Source organism: Varroa destructor, unplaced genomic scaffold (genome assembly GCF_002443255.2).
Source record: "Varroa destructor unplaced genomic scaffold, Vdes_3.0 BEIS01000005.1, whole genome shotgun sequence".
NCBI lineage: Eukaryota > Metazoa > Arthropoda > Arachnida > Mesostigmata > Varroidae > Varroa > Varroa destructor.
Window position 1 is genome coordinate 20,239,468 of NW_019211458.1, and position 24,212 is coordinate 20,263,679.

Sequence of the window (24,212 nt, forward strand, 5' to 3'; positions counted from 1 at the left end):
CTTCATCCCCGATAGATTTTATTAATTGTTTACAAACCGCGCAACTTTTTCTTCTTCCGAACTTAGCCGCATCACAATTAATGCACCTATACGCCGACAAAGGGTAAATGCTCTGAGTGCTGAAAAGACCTACTTGTTTGCTCATCGTCCCGCCTGTACGTGGCCACATATATTGTCATTACTATGTAATTAAACGATCGACTAGATGCGGCAACCACAATTATCATTACCGGTGTCGATTTATTCTCGTTATGGGCTTGGGCTGGCGTTTGGCACTCTTTCGCTGGCCGGCGTGAGCAGCAACAACAACAATGACATCGCATATCTTGTCCTGTTACGACAACAGACCAGATAGCAAAATTTCTGTCTTGCTTTGTTAGCATGGCTTCTTTGTTTAGTATTTAGCCGAAGTATCAGGCCCCACTCGTAGCTTTGGGATTTGGGCCTTTTCTGGATACATAAGAATGGGATAAAAACGGGTTTAGTAGGACATATGTTTCAGCGTTGCTTGGACTGGAGCAGGAGCAGGAAAGGGTGATCAGAAAGGATGAGAAAGGACTATTATTACTATTATAGGTACCAATACCAAGTCAGATAATTTCGATGCTGCTGCTGCTGCTGCTTCTAGAGCTGATGATGGCGGTGCTCATAACTAGGAAGATTAGCAATGTTACTTTTAGGTCTTAGGGTATAGAGCATGCTAGTAAATAGGCTCAACCCACTTCGGAAGTTTACGCTTGGGTTTAATTGAGACCTATGCATACAAGCGGTTAGGATTTTTTTGTTACTTGTGCACGTTAGTGATATCGTACTACCCGCGTCATAGACAGTTGGTATTTGTAAGATGTCATAGGCAGAAAGATCGCAAAACCACAGGATTGCGGATGTACTTTTCAATTGGATCCGTCATATTACCATTGCGCCAAAAGTTGAAGCCAAGCAACACAATGCAAAATCCAAAGCTAATCTGGGCATTGCTTATAAACAGAACACCAAAGAAATGTTTAAGCCTGGCTTAATCTTACTCAAGATACAGCATTATGAACTTGTGAGTTTCGTCGGACGATTAACGCAACCGCATATCTCGAATTTTTTTTCCAGTTGTATATCCGCCGTAGTTCTGCTTAGTGTTGTCGTCACCAACATAGGCACCAGCAACGGCTCCTACGCGTCACGTACGAGACAGCGCTCGCAATGCTGGCACTAGCTGTCCTTCAACCAGCTGTACGCTCCACCTTGTCGTCTACTATAGCGACTATTGGGTACGGATGACTGTACACGTCTTCAGCACAAAACCATTGGCTATTTGTCGAAACGTTAGTGTCTGTTGAAGGTACGCACTGATTCATGAAGTGACTCAAAAGAGAAAATAAGGGAGAATAAAGGTTGTAATAACTTTTCGATACGGCGACGTTCGAGTCGGTCGCTGCTCCCATACCCCATAGCTCTGCGTCAGACCTTTCTCGTCTCAAGCTTTTTCTCATTCATCTCTTGTCCTCTGTTCGGTCCCGACAACGACGGGGACGTTACGAGGCATCCCTTGTTGTGTAATGAAGGGATTTGCGATAGGGCCCTGGCTACATTCTAATTGACGCCCTTGCTTGCTCATGCTTCCTCGGTCTGCTGCGTCTGGACAAGTTCTTCCCGGACTTCGATTGTCGTCCAGCCGATGCCTCTGTACTGTTTCAAGCGCGCAGTCCTCACTAGTCCTGTTGTTTGATGTTGTGTGGCGGGCGTAGAACGATATGCTCACATACAAACACGCACACATATAGCTGCAGTAGGGTGTGTACTTTTAACAACTTTTTATAGTTACACACTGCCGTTTGTTCATATTATTCTGTGCAGTGACTGAAGCCGATTTTAGCAATTTAGCGTATATTTAGTGTTTTATTTATGATTAGAAAGCTAGGCTGGTGGCAATCTCGTACCGATGGTGGTGAATACACAGTGTATCGTCGATACAGCGCCTAATAGGGGTGGGTGACGGACATGGTACCGCTTAAAAATGCTATTGGTTAAAAAGTCAATATCGACCCACTCTAAGTCTATTCTCATGCAGTGGCCGGTCACCAGTTACCGGAGCCAGCTGCGCTCAAATACGTAGTATTTTCTGAAAGGAAAAACATTGAAAGATTAACAAGAGTGATTCCTGTCTATTCACAGGTAAACGCCGGCTGGTACGAAGAACTTCCTCTAGTGATGATATTTCGCGTAACTTGACCTTTTAACGGGTCCTGCAGGAACAGTCCCAGAGCGACGTTGCCTGCCGTCACTGTAACCATTGACGCTAACCGGATTTCAACATTACGTTGAGTAACCGTTGTAAAAGCTTTCGTCATGTGTCGAGTAGCACTGAAGAAAGCCATCCTATACTCTCGAAATTATCGTAAGCGAATTTGCTTTTTTACATCGAGAGACGTTGTGACATGTCTTGTGCGTTTGCGGGGCTTTACTTCATGTACCAGTCGACGAGCGGAGGATGAGTTGTTGAATGCCCTCCGGTGGCTTGAATTGTCCTTAATCTTTTTCTCGTGAAATCTCTAACTTGCGAGGATGTAACCGCTGCTTGAAGCGTATTTTACCAAATAAACCATTCTGCTGGCAAAAACGTCACGGTATTGGAGAAAGCAGATATACCTAATATGTTGTCATCATATGCAATCATTTATATATAAGGGTTAGTTGCTATGATTTTTTATTAAATTATTTATTATATTTATACATTTCAATGCACATAGAGATGATTGTCTTCAATATACCAGCATTTCTTCTCCTCAAAGAAGTTAACGAGGAAAGTAGAATGGCAACGTAAGCTGTGTCGACATTTTGCCGCTCATATAGCACCGTTAATGTACCTTATTGTTCTCTACGCTATACTATAAATCCACCGGAAGGACTAATCGAAGATGACCGATCCATCTCCGTCTTCTCGATAACACTACGAAGACTTCCGAGTTTCTAGAGTTGCGTCAGGGGTCGCTGCAACCGGTTCTGGCGTATGTCACTAGTGCCATCAATAGTGACAGCCATTGCAGTAGCAGTAACGTTTGGAAAGTCACCTTAGACATGCATGGCTCTACCAAGCTTGCAGGTACAGACTCAGAAACCGATGCCATTGTAACCGTTATATCAAATACCGGACAAGACCGAGCAAATAAACCCACTGGGCAGCGTGGCCAGCCTTCTGTGCCATGCAGCTAGCTGCCGTAACGATCTGGCCAGCATCCCATCAAACCTCCACCGGTGAATATCAGCTTCAATGTCTTGACAACGCGATCACTCTAAGGCCAGAGGCACTAACGTGTCAGTCTCTGCAAGATTCGTCTCGGTAATATGCCGTAGACGAGCGGACAGAAACTTGTAACTCCGCGTGCTTTAGCTAACCCAAATCGAATGAGGGGCAGAGAAACGGGCTGAGAAGGAAAAAAGAAAAGGAATGAAAGAGTAATTAATGAAGAGCCAGTCAGTCAATGGTCTTCTTAGCAAGTGTACACTGTAGCTGCGCCTGTCGCTACTCCTACCGCTACTGTTCTTGCCGGATTTCTCTACCGCCTGTGCCACCCGTCGTAGACGCATTGCTGCTTCTGCCAATTAGGTGTTAGTTTGTGGGAAGGACGAGCAAACTAAGAAAGGAGGTAAAGCAGACTAGGTCCAACGGCGTGAGTGGATCAGGGGAGTTAGCCTGATTGGGTAGTCATCGCTCTGCCAGTTTGTGTTGGACTGTGGAGTTGTTTGGGACTATTCGAAGGAAAGGCGCGGAAGCCGCTGTCGCGGGTCGGGGAGCAAGTGTAAGCTGGAGCCCTTTCGAGGTTGTGAAGGGGATGTGTATATAAGAGGTCTAGCTGACTTGTGTTGAAGACTTGAAAAAAAAGGCGAATTGACGCGGCAGTGAGTTGTGGGAAGTGAAAGAGTGCGAAGGAGTAAAAGACAGACAAAGACAGACATTTGGAAATAGCTTCGGTTATCGCCAGGGTGCGGATTAAAGAAGGGTGCTGGAAAAGTTTCTGTTGCTGCTGGCTCTACTAGAGTGGATTTAAAGCTACTACCTTGGCGACAGGACCACTAGTGATAGTGAAGTACTGTTAAGATAACGTCAGTGGGTGAAGTCGAGTACCTTTGTTCCTTTTACTTCTTTTCTTCCTTCTTAGTTTTCCTACTCTCACTGCCGTCACTTTACTACAACCACTGCTGCCGTTGCAACATCATCTAAACTACACACCACGATAGCGGCGAGTGCAATCGGGTCGGGTTTCTTGGTCCTCACTTCGTCGTCGTTTTCCCCCGCCTCTTCTTGCCACCTGCAATGGCAAATGCAGTAAAATGTCTTGTCGGTGGCAGTGAGCTATTGTCTGTACAGCTCCAGAGGTTTCGGATCTTTCCCTGCGGCCTTCCAGTCTTCACAAGAACATACACGTAAGCTGGCTCTTCTAGCTGGCCACAATTGAGGAACTGGAGAGGAACTCACGTTCTCGCATTGGAAAGATTTAGTGGTTGTCTTTTGTAGAGGGGCAAGAGAATACTGCGTATGGCAAGGTTTATGCTTTCCTATCCAAGGTGATAGGAGAACGACGGAGCTTTCGGGTTAATAGGAGATCGAGAACGCAGCTAAATAGCTCGATGGCCGACTAGCCACGTACTTGCAATCAGCTTTCCGAAACCGACTGCAGGCCTTGCCTGGGGGTCCCGTGGATTCGTCTGTGGTAATCCTCTGCGGGGAGCCCCGTAGGAACAAGCAAGATCTAAGCATGGTGGCGGCTGTAATAAGCCACTGGTTACCTACGTGGTCCTCTATTTGCGAAATTGCACAACATCAGATGACCTTTTATTTGTTATTAACCACAATTTTTAACCTACTATTAGTGAAGACAATGTGTCGCGAAAATTTAATGCTACCGTTCGATATTCACCTACGATCTATCGCAACGTATCATGCTTGATTTGATTCGTGACGGCGGTCAATCACGTGTTGGCTCCTGACAGAACTGGGTTAACGCTTCAGGTTTAGTTGGCCAGCGTAAATGAAGAAAACGGGGAGTGATGATGGATATCGAAAGCTTTTCTGTTTATTGCTTACAAGCGCTAAATGCATTAGCTATATTAATATGGCGATCGGTGGTAGAGGGTAAAGAGGGACCAAGCTCACCGAGAAAGAATGGCCTCAGCGATAGACAGCCGGGCAAGCGACGCTGTCTCGGGAGAGAAAAAGGTCACCACAACTTGTAGTTAAGACTCGCAACGCAGCTCGCGCACATAGGCCAGGGAATGAATGTGGCTTCCATGATCTACGGACGCCTTTGGCGTCCATATACTGTGCCCATAGGACCTACTGCGCCGACTGACTTCATTCTATAGTCTGTTTCTTATTCAAATTAGGTCCCGCCGACCTATTCGCGAGCACTGTCTACGCTGATTGACTACAGCGAGTGCAGAATTCATCTCCCCTTTTCTGCGTGCCGCACGATTTTATGATAACAAAAAACGAAAAACGGTTTCAGACGACACCCTTGATATGCTTTCCTCCGGCTAAATACAAGGAACAACGTCATGTTTCAAAGAAAAAGCTTCTGTATAATGCAGATGTTTATATTACTTGTAATAGCATGCTGACCTATGGAGACGAAACAACGGCCTGCAAACGTCAAAAATCAGGATGTCAAGTCGAGGCAGATTTTTCGACTCACTCGAGGTAAATCAAAGCTTTTGTATATGTATTAACTGGAGAGAATTTTACGACAATATTTGTGTCTACATCTTGATCAAAATGAGCAGAATATGTTGACCCATAAACCACTGACAGTTGCATATATCCTTATAATGTGTCTTCGTGAATCCACCCACAGAAAGAGTGAGACTGCCAGTCGACTTCACTTACAAGCTGGATCCATGAAACCCTCCTATCCCAATTGACGCCAACTGTGTCTTCTGCTGCCAACAAAAGCAATGAGCTACGCCGTGATCAGACTGATAAGAATCGGTCATCTGCACTGATGCTGATAGTGGCGGTGGTTACTTACAAAAGCGTACTCTGTCCTGCTTTCCTGTTGTCCGTGACGCGTGCTACGGGTCACGGACTACAGGAAGTTCACGGGTGTTTACAGACACACGCTGAAAGCTCTCGTGATTTGTCATCTCGCAGCTTATCCACGTTAAAGACCTATTCTGGGTTATTGTAGGGTGATCTAGTGAGCCGCTGTAGCAGGGTATCGAACAAGCTTTTGCTTCTGCTGTACGGAAGTATAACATTTCCCTCGTTTAACATGCTTTTCTTTCGGCATCACCTGCCAGAGATCTTATTCTTTTTACCTTTGTACATTTTGTACGAAACGAACATTACTTGAGGTCCTCTGTACTATTTCCATATTTTATCTCACATGCAAAACGTAAACCATGCCTATGTTTTCGTTGTAAGCAGGATGTTGCAATTGAACGAGGAAATCGGCGCGTTTCCACCATTACTTTTAACATCTGGCAGTATTGCATTAACGTACCCTGTACGTTGGACCTATAATAAGCATGAAGGAGTGAGCATGAATAGAAGAATAGTTATTGTCTACCAAGTAGAGACCGATGATCGGACCATATGGGCTGTGCAGATGGATCGTCACTACATATTGCCTTGCATTAGTATGACTTAAATAGACGTTATCTGTCGATATACTGGGGATATATATATACTTCTCTGTCTAAAAGGAGACAACTAACTACTCACACAACTCGACCTTCAAACAAACATCTGAATCGACTCTTCGTTGTCCTAGTGTTGCCACTGCGATTTGTGGTACCGCCATTGCTGCTGACGACTGCGAGATATGTAAATGGACGCCCACCTACAATATATATACCCTTGGTGTGTCCTTTTCCTTTCGCTGCTGCGACTCTGGGCACCTGCAATTTCTACCGCTGGCCAATCCTCCGCGTTCTCAATCTCGATCCATTCTCTGTCAGTCTAGTAGTCCCTTCTTGCCCCCCCCCCCCCCCACACACACACCTCTCTCTCTTTCTCAGGCTCTTCTCTTACTGGACAAGCCCCGAGGAACTACAGGCAACCTTCTACAGCACTGCTGTATTGATATCCGTATCTATGAGAAAGGCAGGAAAGGAGGAGCGCACTGTCAGGCTGGAGAGGAACTAAACGAGGCGAACCGTGTTCTGCTATAGTTGTGTACACAGGCGACAGCTTGATTCTTGCCAGGACGATAACAGCAGCGGCGTACAATCCCTCTTCCTGTACGCGGTATAAACGCGAGAAGTAGGAGTTTACGGGCCGCTTCACAACCAAGTTCACTGCTAACAAAACCTCTTCGTATCTATAACGCCTACGTTCGAAACAAAGAATTGCATCTGCTTACAACGTACCACATGCACGCCTGTGGTACCACATGCAGGCGCGACGCACAGACGCACGGGTAGCTATAGATGCACACGTTGGTTGGTCTGATGAGGCAGAGATCAAATATGCGATGGAGAAGCTGTGCTACGACCATGACTACAATGTCTGCGTGTAGCAGCTGCCAACGTGGGTCCTATTCGCGTCCAATTCAGAAGTGACAAGTCGTACCTGTATCGTCAACTTAGCCATAGTCGCTGAATTTTTCGCTAGAGTTGAGTAGAGTTTACTGAGAAAAAAGGTTCAGACAGAAGAAAAGAATGCTTTTGTCGACTGATGGCGCTACCGTTCGTTGCCGGCTGGGTGCTATGCCTGCCAACAAGCAAGCCAATCATCCAGCTAGAGCATAGAGGCAGCAAGGGCATTCTGAAAAAAACTGCCGGCACTGACGAACGGGCGAATGGTTACTTTTCCTGGTCTTATTTGTTTCACCTAACTCTTCCGGTTTGTTTCTTGCTTCTGTGTTGCGTTAGCTAACTGGCCTGCTGAAAAGTTCCGTGTCTTCCTTATCAGGTAACAGCCGCTGCTGTAACAATAGCAGAAGCGGCAGCGAGCAATATGTTGAAAAAAGATGGAACAAGGAACCTCGCCAGTTCGTTTTCCTTTTTCGTATTGCTGTTGTTTACCAGCTTCCTCACACTAGCTAGCTAGCGGAGCCTGGTGTTTTAAAGACGACCAAGACGGGCGGGTGAAGTTCGAACTGCCGTTGCTGCTGCTGTCAATACGGTATGAGTACGCGGTTAGCTGTCGGTGGCGTTGACTCGATGTGCTGCTGCCTCCGGCGGACAGCCCCAATGCGTTGAGACCGTTCCAGGTCCTGACAGGCTTTTTTTGGGTTCACCGTATTTTCCCATTCATCAAGCAGGCCATCAGCCTCTCCTCCTCTCTTGTCTTCGGTTCGTTCACATAACTTACATTCTTAAAGTAAGGCTTGGAAAGGAAGCGGCCTAAGGGCTTCGGAAAGCCGTGAACCGCCCAGCAGAGCCGTTAGCTGCTGCTGACTGCCTACCAGCTCAGGAGTCTCTAGAGGCACATCTAACATCTATTGACCTCTCTCGCAACGCATGGCCTCCCAACGCTACTGTCGGAATGTCTACAAGGCTCATCGCTACTGCCGGGGGTACATCGGTGGGTGAGCCCGTGGATCGCGGCCTGTAGGCCGGTCAAGTTAAAGCAACCCCTGTGCCAGTGAAACCGATAGCCTAACAGTACTCACTGCTGTTTCGCTGCCATTTTCGGTCCGGCGACGATGGATGGTACGTTATTCCCGCCAGTGCTTGAGTGCCTCTGAATTGCCCATCTCGATTCATCCTGTTTACGTTATATGCTGGAACAGAAGAGGGTCAAATTTTCAATCGACAGAATGTGTGAAAGAATAAACATTTCTGACTTTAACCTATGCAGGTACAACAAGTGATAATTTTTAAAGTCTGAAGCTCAATTTTCCGTCAGCTGTTACTTCTGGTAGACCAAAAGACAAGATCGAGCTGTGTTTACTATACTTTCGATGGCCGCCCGAGGCTAAAGAGATTCGAAAAAATTATGAGATATGTTCAAGAATAGAAATGATTATAATAAAAACTAAGAAGATGTATGGCAACAGCTTCAATTATTCTTCATCACATGGCACCGCCTATAATTTTATGGTCAAACAGCCAACTAAATGCTTACAATTAAATTGGCATTCATACGCGATCGGCTTGAGTTTCGTCGTTACGTTCTTGGCAGGTTGGCACCTGCGAATTACAGTAGGCCACCAAACTATTTTGACCTAATAACCCTCGACACAGCGGTCGACCACCGTATAGTAATAAGATTTGGCCGTGTGGGAAGCTTTGCTTTCACCTGAAAAGGAAAAGTAAAAAGAGGAATCCTGATCTTTACAGGACTGTTCTCGACTGACCAAACCATCTCTGTACGGTACGTACAGCGACGAGGCACTGGCAGCAGTGGCGAGGACTGTGATTCTAGCATGCGCAGCTGTGTGTTCGTGGTCGACTTGCTGACATCCCACTACCGCAGCCTTCGTCACCGCAGTTCTTCCTGTCCCTTCCCGCGGATTTTTCGCAGCTTTGCAACCGCGTTTTCGTTTCTCCACTTTGTCGTAGCGACAGCGAGTAGTGGGAGACGGGAGGCTGAAAACCGTGCTGCAGGCAGGTCTTCCAGACTAGTGCCTCGAAGTTTGTCGCTTTTTCTCGCGCACGCCGACTTTACCTCTCTCTTTATTTCTCTTCGTTGTACGACTTCTGTCTCCCCTGTTTTCGGCCGTCGAATTCTCTTTTGCGGAGATTTCCAACACTACGAGCCTGCAGCGGCAACACCGGTAGCGACCATTTGAAGCTGGCGCCAAGGGCAAACGATAAACTGGGAAGGCTTCAGCGTATTGGCGATAAAGGGCATCCCGTGACGAGGGAACACTGCATGCACTATGAAGCGTAGCTTGCATTGCTTTGGGTAGTCTAGCAAGCTAACTGGCTGGTTGGCGCTGCCAAAAAGCGATATTAGCGCCTCTGGCCAGACCGAGGAACGCAGGCAAGAGCAGGCATTGGACGCTCAAGCGATGGGGAATGCCGACAATGGCCGGAGCTTTGCTGCGCCACTAGCGAAAAAAGTATTGGCAAGTAGTAGTAGTAGCGGCAGCAGCAACAGCAGCAGCAGGATGAGGAAGAAGAAAAGAGAGGGACGACAAAACGAAGAGCAAGGGGCAATTTTCCGTCTCGGCTGCACGGTAACGTAGCCGCGTGTGGATCGAGCTAACGTAGTACAAAGCGGCGGCAATGGCAAAGAATCGAAGTGATAGTAGCAACAGCGGCAAAAAAAAGAGGAAGAAGACGAAGCAGAAGAGAAAACTCACAAATTGAGCCAATTTCCTGGAAAATAAAGCCCTCTTCTTGCCACCGCTGTATTCCCGCTACCACCGAGGCTGCGGCTACTGGTTACGCGGCTCCGCGACCAGGGAAATTGCATTCGGTGGTTTTGCTAGCGGCCGCTGAAACTGCCGTTTTCGTCACAGCCCGTGCTGCTTTCGTTGGCCGCTTCCCTTGTCGTTCAACAATATCGTGCTCAACTAACATACAAGGACATTTCGCTTTTAGTAGCAGGCATAGCAGTTGGCGAACCGTATCCACATATACAGGACACATACGAACGTGAGCGAGAGGTGGGAGACCAGAGTCGGTATCAACTCATTTGCGCCATGCTGGTGCTTCTGGAGTTCTAATAATAACAATTATCAAAATACATAAATGGATATACATATAGATGGCCCTAAATGTATCATATATGTGGTAGCATGTACAGGGACCGAGAACATCACTTGCAAGGGGAATTTAAGAGTATTAAGAGACATTAGGTAGTGTACGATAAGCTCACAGAGTCTACCTAGCTGACACTATTTGGCTGGAGGCGTATGGGTCGAGCACTAAGCATTGAGCATTGGCTTATTCTCTTTAATAAATGTGAGTGGCCTTCAATAATTGCAGGCGTAATGTTCATCTTTTTTTCTCAGTGCCTGGTTATAATTTCCAACAGTGATTGTGGGTGAAACAAAATGCTGTGTGGAGATTAGTTGATCAAACAAGGACAAAGTGGCTGGTAGGAATGCGAGAGGTGAGGATAGAAATCGAACAGAAAGATACAGATAAAATCACATGAAAAGCTGAACGTTAGAAGTTGGCTCATGGTAGGGTCTGCAATTGGCTAACTTTTTCAGCAATATGGCGACAATGAAATAAAGATCCATAGACGACTCCAATAGTCTAGCAAGGGTCTTTCCTCCTTTATCAGACAGAATCATTATTGTCATATTTTACGAAGCATCCAAGAAATGGGAGTGATCGAGGAGAGCCACTCTGTCTTCTCTAAGCTCACCGCACCGCTGTTCTATCGCATTCCCCTAAAAGTCGAGTGTGTCATAGTGTTACGCGTAATCGACGTCGGATTACCCTGAATCGCGGGATAGAGATGGGTTGTTGGACGGATGATAGCATGCTTTTGATACCATTAGATGAACAAAACGGCGCCTGACTGCCCCTTAGCATCGGTGGGTCGCGGTTTTGGTGGTTCTCGGCCCCCGGTAGAGCTTTAAAGCTCCTCATCAAAAGTACGTGCGCCGCTCGTTCACTTGCGGCGTCCCTCTCTTACTCATTTTGGTCAATGACGAAGGCGTCCAGTCGCCGTCGCCACTAACCGCTATGGGTCCACGGCTTTGTTCTCGTGGTACGAAATTCGTTTCCGTGCCGCATAATATGCTTTAGACTTAGTTCTGGCGGACGAAGAGAAAGTCCAACGTTCAGTTGAGCGGATAGCAGTTGCCGGACGATGCCGATAGCCGTAGCAAACTGTCCTAGAAAGCAATGGCGGCGAGGACTTAAATCGAAAAAAGACTTTATGTATTCCCCTGACGAGTGATAAGAGTTTTTATCCGAAACGCACGCACAAACCTCTGGGGTCTGGGTTTTTCTCTGTCTTCTCAGCCGCCCTTTCCACTTCATCTCTAGCCTGCTTAAAGCCTGACGCTCGGGAGACTACGCTACTACCATGGTTGCCATGCTACACAGCTTCGCGGCCTCGTTTGCGCTAATATATTGAAGGAGGAATGTAAATTCCCGTGGGAAGATGTCGTTTCAGCTCTCGTTCCTTACGGTTTAGGATTAAGCCTTTTTTTCATTTGTGTGGACTGTACCGGTCAATCATTGGACCAGTCAATCCAGTGAGCGACGAAACCACTTCTATGATGAATTCAGTTCTTCGATTAGAAGAATCAGCGTGGAGATGTCTTTGCGGCGAAGGGTTGGTGAAGTCTTTGGTAGTGACACAGGCTGGTTGGCTTTGTTCGAGTAACCAACTTTTTTCTTCTACCGTCATCATTGTCGTAGCATCAAATAACTCTATTGTATCGTGTGTCGGTCTGCTTCTTTTTGTTTCTGTCATCGTCAAATAACCATCAACGAGTGACACCACGGCTGGATACCATGATTTCGATTTGATCTACTGTTAGCATTATTCCTCTGAGTGGCGCGGGAACGCAGGATCTACATCTCTTACTTAATTTTGCTTTGGAGATCCATATATATATGATCAGCTGCAGATTAGGAAACTTAATAAAGTTCTCTGAAAATGGTACACTTCTCATTTTTAGGGCATATTTCTTGTTTGGCTATCCCTCAATCGAGTCTCTTAGTGTTTTATTTTTGCGCACTACCTAAGAACCATTTTTGATTAAGTTCCCCTTGGTGCGGGATGACTGCTAGATTCTATTTCTCATAGTAAACTCTTTAAGATTAAGCAGGCAGAATCGTACTTATTTTTGTATGCCTCTTTCAAATGTGTTGTTATACAAATTCCTCCAAACACGCAGAATTATTTCTTTCGTTTATGAGCCATTCAGAATTGAGTAGCGTAAATCGCATGAAGCCTACGCATTTTCATCTTAAACTGGCAAGGAATTTTTCTGGAGCCTGCTCTACATGCTTGGCCCAGTAGGACCTCACGTATCAATACGCTAACATATTCTCTAACGCAGGCGCGCACACAGAGCACTTTGTGCAATCTCAAAGAAATTTGCTGCCAGTAATGTTTTCCACACGTGGCTTCCATGCCGATTTAAGATCCCCTCGCTGCCAAATAACGCAGCTTTATGGTTCTCCTCTGTCCATTACCTGCTTGACAAAATGATAAGAGCGGAATCAGAAATTAGGAACTAGCCTGGGCTCGCTGGCCGATGCCGAGAGAAGAGAGTATTGGAGAAGAAGTACACAGTGTTTTTTTGTAACTCGCTTTTCTGTCCATTCACCTAGCTTCCGTTGCTTTTCTAGAAAATGGGAGATGGGAGCGCGAAAGCGGCCTCGCCGACAGTGGCGCAAAATGACAGCAATATCAGCAGCGGAGCTACCAGCAGAAGCAGCAGACATTAAGACGAGGGGACATAAGACATTGACGGCCTTAGCCGAAGCAGACAGGGACTAGATGCAGTCAGAAGAAGTCGTAATAGTAGAATGAGGGTAATAGGAACACACCGAACGACTATAGCACCATGAGATGGGCTAGTGGCGTTAACCGGTAGCTGACTGTGTTAAGGAAGGAGAAAGCCGGCGAGCGCCTTTGCACAAAAAGTGCAAAGTTAAACATACACTGGCGTGACACTTGCGCTGCCTGGCTCGCTCGCAGGCCGCTAGTCAGGCTTTGTTCGCAGGCCCGGCGACGGCACGCCGATGAAAACAAAGACAGAGAAGAAGAACAGAGCGAAAGACGCCGATGAGTAGGACCTGCTACAGCAGAAGACCGAGAAGGAACATTGAACCGGCTCGAAGCCGGCTCGACCGCTGTCGTCTTCGCCGTTACCGCTGCGTTAGCCCGTCGCAGCGAGTCTTAGCGACGCAGCCGACTGAGACGGTCGAAGTCAAGGAACGCAGGAAGGCGGACAGACAGACAGGAAACAGGGAGACAGCGAGTATGGATAGCAACGTGTGGCCCTGCTGGAGGAGTGTGTGGTGGCAGGATGGCTGTCTGCGCGTCTAGTTGGGGCTCACTGCTCGATGTCGAGATAGCCCTGCCACTCGGCAGAAGTCAGCAGCCCCACAGCGGAGCGGGTGTCTTACACCTCGGCTCGGCTGAGGAGGAGAAAGGCGAGAAGAAACTTGACATAGGTGCGTACAAATGAGAACACATGAGGTGGCTTGATGGGGCAGGTGCTAGCGCTTGGACCGCTAGTGTAAGTGAAATGAGGGAATGAGAAAAAGGCTGGTTGAGGCCGGGGTCTCATACTGGCTAGAAGACATGGGCCGATGCAGTTGGATGGGAAGGTATGTGGGAGGAAAGGCGTTCCGTGACGTCATCGCCACCAGGATGAAACCCCGACACATCGAAAACGAACGTCACTTTGCTCCGTCGTTCATTCCGACGAGCAAAAGTCTTTCTTTTTTTTTCTCTACAAGAGCCTGTCGGCTTCTTGTCTTCACCACCCCACAGCTGACTGACGATGTAGCGATCCTCGGAGCCGATGTTGGTGTCGCGTCCAATCGTCGCTAGGATTCAACCCGAGCCCTAAAATTCAAATGGCAGCTACAGCAGGCTAGCAACAATAACAATGAACACGTCCTTAATTCAGCTGGGATAACTCAGTAAGGCATTCATAAAAACCACTTTTTTTTCTATCTTCAATAGTTTTCTAGTAAGGTCGATCGAAGGAGGATCATTGATGTTTTCTACTGTAAACTTTTCAGCAAAAACGTCTAGATCCATGATCTAGCTTCCTTCCTCCGTATACCTCTACACCAATATATGCGTAGCATTGGCGTATGATTAAAAAGCATCTGTAGTTTGCCGAACAGGGTAAATTGCAGAAACTAACTGGTACGCTGTGCATCTGCGAGCACTCTTTTCCCCTGTGTGCCGCTCTGCTTAGTTGCTTACTTCCTTGTTGGCTGTTTCTATATGCGTCAGTTCTGCAAATGTTTCGGATATGCTGTGTAAGTGTCTAGTCCCGCAGGCAAGTTGTCTATTGTTGTCGTCGCAAAGTTCCCTGTCTTGCTATCGCTGCTGCAGTTGTCGTTATGGTCGATGTTGTTATCTTCGCTGTCGTTAGTGTCGTCGCGTGTTTTGAGTACATCGTCATCTACATCGACACGCAGACGACGCAGCAACACTAGCCAAGCGGTGGCGCGTTTCGTCTGTAGTTGTCTTGTCCGTGGGTGTCCTTGTGTCCGTTGGTACGTCCAGACACACTTCGCCACGATGGGCTCTTCTGACGAGAGCAGGGTAAATATATTAACTTGTGCAAACAGTCTCTCTCCTTCTCTCTTTTACTCCCTTCCCATCTATTCGCCCCCCCCGTCTTGAGCTTCGAATAACCCCATCCATTTCTTCCTTTGACATCAGTTTCACTACAGCTTGTTGTCCGCTGCCAAAGTTGGCTACCAGTTTCTCCAACCCTTCGAGAACTCGGAGCCACCACTTAGAGGCAATATGGGATTATGCTACCTCTTTGCTGTGGTGGCCAGTTTTAGCGGGATATGCAAGTGACAGGGTTTGGCTAGCGGGGAGTTGGGAAAGGCACGTGTATATTATATCATTGAAGGCGGGGAGGTAAAGGAAAATGGAACTCAACGGCATCGTTAGTCGTCGACGATCGTTGGCCGTTAAGTCTGATGTAGTGGCTCTGCAGAAAAACGGCACGTCCGCTTTCCATACGTTGTGTAGTAGTGCGTATGTTATATGACTGGCCCTGTATCTTCATCCAACTTGGTGGGAGAATACGAAATGGTAAAGGGACAATCAAATGAATAAGTCGAGAGATAAAGACATCCGCTTGCCTATAACACTTGCCAGAGTGAGCATTAGGTCCTTGTTGTGAAGCAGTACAACCAGTATCCAATTGACAGCTAACGTATTTCGCTAGTTCCGATTCTACTCGTGTGCATGAAGTACATGACACGGAAAATTGTCAACAATTAAGAAAAAGCTACTGCAGTTATCACTAATTGTCGTAAATTCAGATTCACAGATAGAAGCATCAGAAACAGCCGGACGAAGCATTTTTAACTTCGTCGACATGCATAGATAGACATATATAAATGGCTGACTTAATTTGCTGATATATAGCTTCACTCGATTTAAGTATACACAGAGTTATTGGCCTCGTAGGTATACATTATTGATTGCTTAAAGTAACATCATTCCTGGTAGACATTAAAAGCCTCATTAGGTTTCAATCAAAACGCTACATATGAATAGGCAAAAGCATCTAGGCATCTACAAACCTCCAAGGCAGCGAAATCTGCACCAAACAATACGTGGCCCTAATGTTTTTGGCGCTATATTCAGGCCACCGCGCTTTTACCGACTATTGCATGAACGTCAACAAAAAAAAAACGGCTAAAGCACATCTGAAATCGCAATCGTTTCTAGCCGATAAGGTCTTTTTAATGATGCAACCGTTCGAGGGATGGAAAGAAAGTATACAACAATCCTACGAAATTATTTTGTTTGCCGTTGTTTTTTCAAAGCGTAGATTTCAGCTGGTGTCCTTTTCTCTTGCTTCTACGGAATATTACAATCCTTTATTGCAGTAGGCTTACCACCGGGTATGTGAAGACTGTGAAGTTCCACTTCAAGAGGCAGAAATAGTTGGATTCTCGAAATACGGAAAAAGGCCAGCGAGTGTGGGTAGAGCTTTAGAGAGTAACAAGAAGCAAAGAAAGTTCTCCTGCGGGAAAGCGGCCAGCAACGAGGATCAGTGGTAAGCAATGCGACAAAAAAGGCCGAAGACTATTCAAGAATGGTAAATTCAAATATTTTCAAACCTGCCTGGCCTCATTGCAGTCTGGACGTTCCGTAGCACCTTTGTCCTTGTCTAAGAACCAAAAGGTTTCCCGAAACCGCATATCTCCTTTATCGCTGCGAGCGACTCTCACACTTACTGTTCAACAGGGTCCTCAATTTTGGCTGCATCACGAGGAAATATTAGGGGAAAGCAGCATTAGAGCTATACCCGTTAGGCTGTGCGAGCGGGGAGTGTCGGTTCTTAAAGGCCTTGTGGGACAGCGCACGTACGGAGAGATAATATATGCCTTTAATATAACGGACAGCGGGCTGGTGGTTAGGAGCATTTGCGAACGCCGCACGGAACCCAACGGACCTGCTGCGCTTGCTGTGCAACACTTCAAAAAGTGGGGCCGAGGGGAGTCTTCTGGCGTGGTAAAATATAGACGACAGCAATGACGAAAGGTAATGGTGTTTAACTATAACCTCTAAAATCTGTACCTCGGCGGGCTAAAAGCAGAGCAGAGTGGTCTAAGCAGTGGTTCGCTCTCGAATTTTAAGGCAGAACGATGCTTAGTCCGTTCGCAAGGTTTGTGTGCTACCTACCTCCTAGGTTATGAGGAAAAGTGTTCTCGGAGACTTTGTTGAAAATTACAGGAACCACGCAAGGAAAAACGTTGTCTAATGTCGTCTTCTTCGCTGAAGAACACCGGTAAGAACAATACAATCAAGCACATATATGTGTAGAACACGTATATGCGCTTGGTTCAATGATACGACAGAGATTTCTAAGCATCGCATCAATAGAAACTACGGGAAAGTACACAGGATGAAGTGCAGTTAAAGGAAAATAGTCAACACAATACGACGACAATCTTCGGTACCTTAACGGCTAGAATCAGTGAGCTAAGCCGACTAGGTTTGTAGATGGGAATGTATAACATCGATTATGGTGCTCTATTAAAAAAACAATTTATATTACCATCAAAATAGGAAAATCTTGCGAAGACAGCAAGAGTAACAGTAGATAGAACAGCAGTAGAGGTTTTCTGGCGCACACCGTAGAGAAAAACACTTGACAAGCTTCGTGACGCACGACGAGCTAAGTTAGATTCAAGTCAAAAGCCGTCTTACAAGCTATGCGAGCAGTAAGCGGTGAACAAAATCAAATAGTTCATAAACTAGTTTTTGCTCGAACGACTTTTACAGCGAGGAAATTATTACTTAGTTAAGTAACTTATACAAAGTTGCATATGTATATGCAGTAAGTAGTTCTAAAAATACATAGTAGTCGAATAAAATAACTTCAATATTTATTTTTCTAAGATTTTGATAGAAATAAATTTACCCGAGTACACGATTTCAAAATACTGATAACTGATAGATATAATAAAATAATTTCATGCTACATGTTAGGCGCACAATGATAATCGCTGACCATATTATATATCACAACAACTCTGTAGGAACGCTTAACAACGACTGATGTTGTTGAACTAAAAATCATTGCCGGAGTTACCGATTGGGCTTTGGGAGTGGCCGACAACTCGGCCGGACAGAATGATAATGATCCGAGAAGGCATGAGATCGTATCACTATTGTGAGTAATCTCCACCGCTTGCCCGCCAAAAATTTTTGTTTTTTTTTACTCTGTCTGATTGATTCTATCAGCCAGTTTATCAGTTGTTTGAAGTACGAACATGACAGATACGCAAAGGATTTTCCACCTGCGATTACTATTGCTGCTAAAGACTATTGTCAGACATAGTATACAAAATCAGTTACATAACTGAGCAATGCCATACTTGTAGTTTTTACAATGAAATCATACACAGCCTCGACAACTTTACACGATTACCATGTTTATCATCAAGCGATTTGTTAACGTATAAAGGCACACCGCAGTTGTGGTTCTCAGATCGAGCTACTGACAAAGCACGTCAACTGGAAAAGCGGTAACGTTAGAATTGTTGCACGCAACATAAATCCTGTCTCTGATTGATTATTATTAAGTACGATCGCAGTATTTGCAAATGGATTAGGTACAGTTCCGATTCGATGTGTGAGGAACAATGGGAATTCAATTGTAGATTTGTCTCAGAGGTTATGAGCTCTTCTTGCTGATGTAACAAAAGGTCCAGATTTCCGCAGGCAGATAACAGAGTGAAATTTCATTTCTCTTCTAGTTGTCTAAGTTACACAAGAGTCTGCTTCGCCTTTAAAATAGACCTTGTATTCCATTCTTCGGGTCTGCCTACGGTAGTACGAAAGTAACTTTACCACATTATCAAATACTCGATAAAAAATAAAAGTTATAGTGTCTTATATATAAAATTAGTATAAAATCTTGTCAAATATGTTATGAAAACCCTACACTCAGGTCGAGCTATGCTAGTATGACGTGTACATATAGTCGTTCTACCCCCTATTGAATTATGCTGTAAGTACCATTGATCTTAACTCGAATAAAACAAAAAGCTTCTTGAAATGTATCGCCATCGATAACCTTCTTAAGTATATTACGATCGCATTATAGGTCAGCAAAAAAAAACTTTGACCTACTCCTTATCAAACGTTTCTACAGTCTTTACGTTTGACATGTCACAACTACTAAGCACTATGTCAATCTTAATAGAAGATTATTTGATATCCATCCTGGACTCACTGACTTTTTATTGTGATAACATTACTTGAAGTCTTTAAAGGTAGGGTCAAAGCTAATTTCCACCTCTCCTGGAAGATTCCTTGCGTCAGAAAAACGTTTCAACGGTGGGCAGTCTTGCTCTAGCATAATGCTCATACTTATGCCAAGTTGACAAATACCACGGTTTTTTTTCCATAAAACTCATATAAATTTGTTTATTTAATCCCAGACTAGCTGCAAATCGGCTCAATGTGTGGCAGGTTGCTCGCGTGTGAGGTTAGCGATCACCGACAGATTGCCCTGCCGCACTACTGCGATGGCGTTCCTCTTGCTTGCTGGGCAGAATGGCGTTCCCTAATTAGAATAGATCGGGCAAAACAAATATTGACTGCGGCTTGTTTGGTCTGACGAGTTTCACTAGCAGCGACAGGGCAGAAGCCTGCTGCGGAGGCTGACTAGGTAGCAAGTGCTACCGTCATTCGACAAACATCAAATTATTGACGCATTCTACCCGTTACATGTTACTGGAAAGCAGATCGGTATCGCGTCCACCCATCCATCACTCATACGAATCACTTATAGCCTATTGCATTCTATTGATCAGCCGGTCAAATCGTATGCACCATATCGAAACGGAGGGGTCATCATATAACGAAATGTTTTGCGAATAAAATTGAAGCAAGGCTAATGTACTAAACGTTAGCTGGACAATTTTACGTGCAGCTTATATTATGTGAGCGTACATTTGTGCAGTACTATTGTATATAAAATAGCGGAGATGTTGCATTCTCGCAGTTGGTCTCCTTTGCCGATGGAAGTAACCGTCGACAGCCCGACTGGTGATCATTATGGACCCTTTCGGTAGTCTATTACCGCGTGGGCCTTGGATCGCGGCTTTGATTCGTTGTTGTCTGCCCGCCTGAAAGAGAAAAGGGCGTAACCCATCTTTAGATTGTTTTTCGTTATCCAGGCCTTTTATTCCGCATCTACTTCTCATCGCGCCGTACTTTCCATAGTAGTCACAGCGGTTATTGCTTCTTGGCCTCCATTGCCACCGCTTGTGGTCGCATGTTCCATCTTTCGTTCCCTTTCACCACTCCGCTTCTCGTCTGGGCTGCTTTTGGTCCTACATCCACGGCAGGCTTCCTACATTTTCCCACCCTTAAGGAGTCTCTTGATGGCCAGTCGCTAAACGGAACCTAGCACGAGATCGCCATTGCCAGCATTTCTTGCCCAGATAACGTACATTCTTCTATCTTCTTTGCGTTGGTCGTCTCGAATGCATGATGATCTCTTTGTTTTTCTCATTTTACTACGAGTGAAATGGACTTCCGTTTATCTGGTTTACCTCACCATTTCAAAAATGTAATGGTGGCCCTTACAGCTACCTTATCGGCTTGTAACTCCGTGCTTCAAGTGTCTCAAGGGTTCAAAAAGGGGTCGTTGTCGCCGCTTGCAAAGCAGAGTTTTTTGATGAAGAACACAGACGATTAGGACGCACAGAAGACTAATAGCGGCCTGCCAGAAGAAAACCACTCAGGGCTGCTCTCGTCTAAAGAGCAGCGCCTGACTAGCTGATACGAGAAAGCCGACGGCACCATGATCAGATGCCGTAAGTTACGAAAGTGTGAGCGATGCAAAAAACATACCTGCCTTTTTTCGTTGCTTAATATACAACCGCGTATCACGAATGGACAGAGAGACGGAAAACGACAGTGGCCACATGATGTGTCCGTTAGAAATACGGCCGTCGCTTTTGCTAGACGGATTACAGGCTACAAGGCTAAATCCGCAGAATAAGTAACGACGTTTGTTTTACAGAATACAGCGCGTGGTGGTACGGCTGAAAAGGGCATAATTAGAAGTAGAAGACTGGAATATGATCGAAACCGTGGACAAAAAGTATACGCGGGCCGTGAAGAAGCTCAACGAAGGATATTCCTATAATGACATGAAGGGAATCACGAATGGAAAATACGTCTACGAGCAACCACTTATTAAAGAAATATCATTAAAAGAATGAGGAAACTAAATGACGGCAAAATTAAAGAATGCAGACAGCTTTAACATATTATTTGTTCCCCCACATAATATATTATATTGATCACGTTCGAACAGCTACGCGGCTGAAGCCTGCCGTGTGCGTATGCCCTCTATACAATTGCACTCATACAAGATGGTAAAATATATGCAAAGAGAGTTACCCCTTTAGAATAACGTAGAAGAACGACGCGGTTAAACTGAAAAATACGTGCAAGTAAAACATGCTGCCTCAAATCAATTGACAAGTTGTACATAGTAGGTTGTGTAACAAAGGTGTGCACAAAGATCGTCTAGCACATCTGTTTCCTCACCCACCGGCATTCCGCACCCACCTGATCCTTCCTCTCTAAACCTATCTCAATAATAAACATTTATTACAATTCCACGCATCGTACGACAGGCGCTGGAAAAATACAAGGACGGCAAAAAAACGTTCGGATCGAACAGAGAGATTTGAGGGGGACAAATTTTATCTTTGCGGCGGACAGCTTTGGGATTAGCGCGCAAGCTGTGCTCGTCTGTGTTTCGAAGATGGCATTTGACCAAGCAAGGCTAACCGTCCTGCCACAGCTTGTATGTGGCATCCGTCTTTCAATAACATTTTATTGTTGTCGCAGTGATGACTATTGTTGCTGTTATTATTGTTATTGTCTGGATAATGGTGCAGGTGACCGCTACCTCTTATTCTTTGGCAACTGCTATTGGCCGATGTGACTTCAGTTGCTGATGAGCTTGATTCCTGTCCGTTGCAGGCAATAACGACCGCCCACCTGCCCTTGGATATCATTTGGGTGTGTCTATAAGCATAGATGCATTATATGCCTATGGGTTGAACGTTGTCGGTCATCGGAATTTATTATACCCTTAGCTAGTACTCTCGGCTGTCTGTATATTACCAGTATCGATGTTTCTTTATTGTGTGCATCACACCGCTTGCTTTCGAGGTATATGGCGAAAAAGAGTATGACAAAATCATCGCGATATGGAGCGTCAAGCAAAGTGGGAAACTCGATCCTTGTTGCTGCCTTCGACGGAAACACTAAAAGATACACGTGACGTCATTTCAGCAGGTGGTGGGATATCTCACCGCCGAATTCCTCGCGATTTGCCCAATGTAAGGGCAAGCAAAAACCGTTTCATTCTACATCCGCTGTACGCAGTGACGCGTCACAGTACTTGTTGCCGACTGCAATGGTTATACTATTATAGCCATCGTAGTCTCAGGGATGGCACACACCCCAAAGTACCGAAGTAAGTGAAACGAACAACGGACCCAGCCGAAACGTCGTCGAGGACAATATAGCTTAATTAGGCAACGATAGATTCGATTATGACGACTCCTACTTCAGCCGACCAACTTGCCTGATTGGAGCCTTGCTGGTCGGTTTAAAATCTAATGGTTGCTACGAACAAATGGCTATTCGACTGGCGGAAGCAGCCGACATAAAGAAAATGGGAGCTGCTTGGTAACGACCAGCGCATGTCAGCTATGTCTGCGAGATACTGTGATAATGAGTATTACAGGTGAAAATATACAAAAGTGGACGGATCGTACAGTCTCCCGTCCAATCACGATGATTTTCGTTTATTACTTATTTTATCAGCGATATTTACAGTTAGCAGGATAAACGCTTTAACAGTTTATTTACCTGAAAGATACAGATAGTCGATCTCCCCGAAGGTGGCAGGAATTATCAGCGATATAGACGTGGTTTATAAATACTAGATTATAATTATAAATCATAATAAATATAAAAAAAAAACACCTATCGCTTTGTGCTTGAAGATAGTTCACATCCTAATGAAATAAAATACTCATTGTTAGCCAAAGCGGTGCAAGATTACTGGGTAAACTCCAATTAGGTGGTTGTTGAATGATTATTTGGGTTTTAACGTTAGGCAACATAGCTCTCTACCCCTTATATCTGTTACTGGAAATGTTTAAGCTTAACTGTATAATCAACCATCAAACTATTTTTGCCTACTTGATGCTCAACCATCCCAGTACCTCGATTTTTATCTGCGATACATGTGCATAATGTCGGATAGGCAACGTACGAAATATACCTTACATTTTTCTTAGATAGGTTTCCAAATTTTCAAAGAAACCGAAGTAGTCACCTGTTAAAATCACTGCATGAAAAATAGATTACGTTCCTATTTGATCCTTTATGCTTGACAAGTGCAGTTGCAAATATCTTTCTGGTTGCCCCTAAGTCTAGCAGAGTCGCCCTAATTCCCACGTTCTTTGACAGCAGCTCATAAGTTTTCAACGGGCTAACGCGGCCTAATTGGCGCTAGCGAAATTGATGGGGCCTGTCGAACTTCCTTTAACTCGGAGCACCCCTGGGACGCTGGAAATTTACCTATCCCCTGCCATGTATTCTGATGAGTTTCTCGCGGAATTTTCCTTCGCTGCCTCCGACGGCCTGATAGTTTAAAAGAGAGGGGTGTCGTTTTTCGATGGCGTCACCCCACAGCCCTCCCCGATAACAGGGGCATATACTGCCGAAACTAGCCAGCTTGTTAGTCTTTCGTCGTCGCAAGTATTGTCTCGCTGTCCTACTGAGACTACTTAAATCAGACGAGCAAACCTTCCATGATGCGAAAACGAACGAACAAACAAACAAACGATAACTGCCTTTGCAACCTATTTGAATTAAGTTGCATTTTCAGCATATGCTTCACAATTATATAAATCGTAGGCGACTAAAACGCCAACATATACATAAATAGAAAAACAACGTTTCCACATTTTGCTAATCATCGAGCGCCAAGTCAACGTTCAACTACTTCATATTTTATTGCCAACTTGTTACGGCACGTTCCACTGTCATGTATTGCGGTTTGTGTATATATTTTGAGATACAATAT

The 24,212-nt window shown here is 45.2% G+C and overlaps 1 protein-coding gene across 7 annotated transcripts in view; it reads left to right on the forward strand.

Moving 5' to 3' along the window:
- The window catches only part of LOC111251469 (uncharacterized), a 183,330-nt gene that overhangs the window by 37,822 nt on the left and 121,296 nt on the right, over window positions 1-24,212 (forward strand). The window contains exon 2 of one of the 7 annotated variants that reach the window (XM_086990358.1): window positions 1,102-1,262. The exons of the other annotated variants lie outside the window; for them this stretch is intronic. The gene's annotated coding sequence lies outside the window, so the exon portion shown is untranslated. The remainder of the gene's footprint in view (window positions 1-1,101; window positions 1,263-24,212) is intronic. 7 annotated transcript variants of the gene reach the window in all.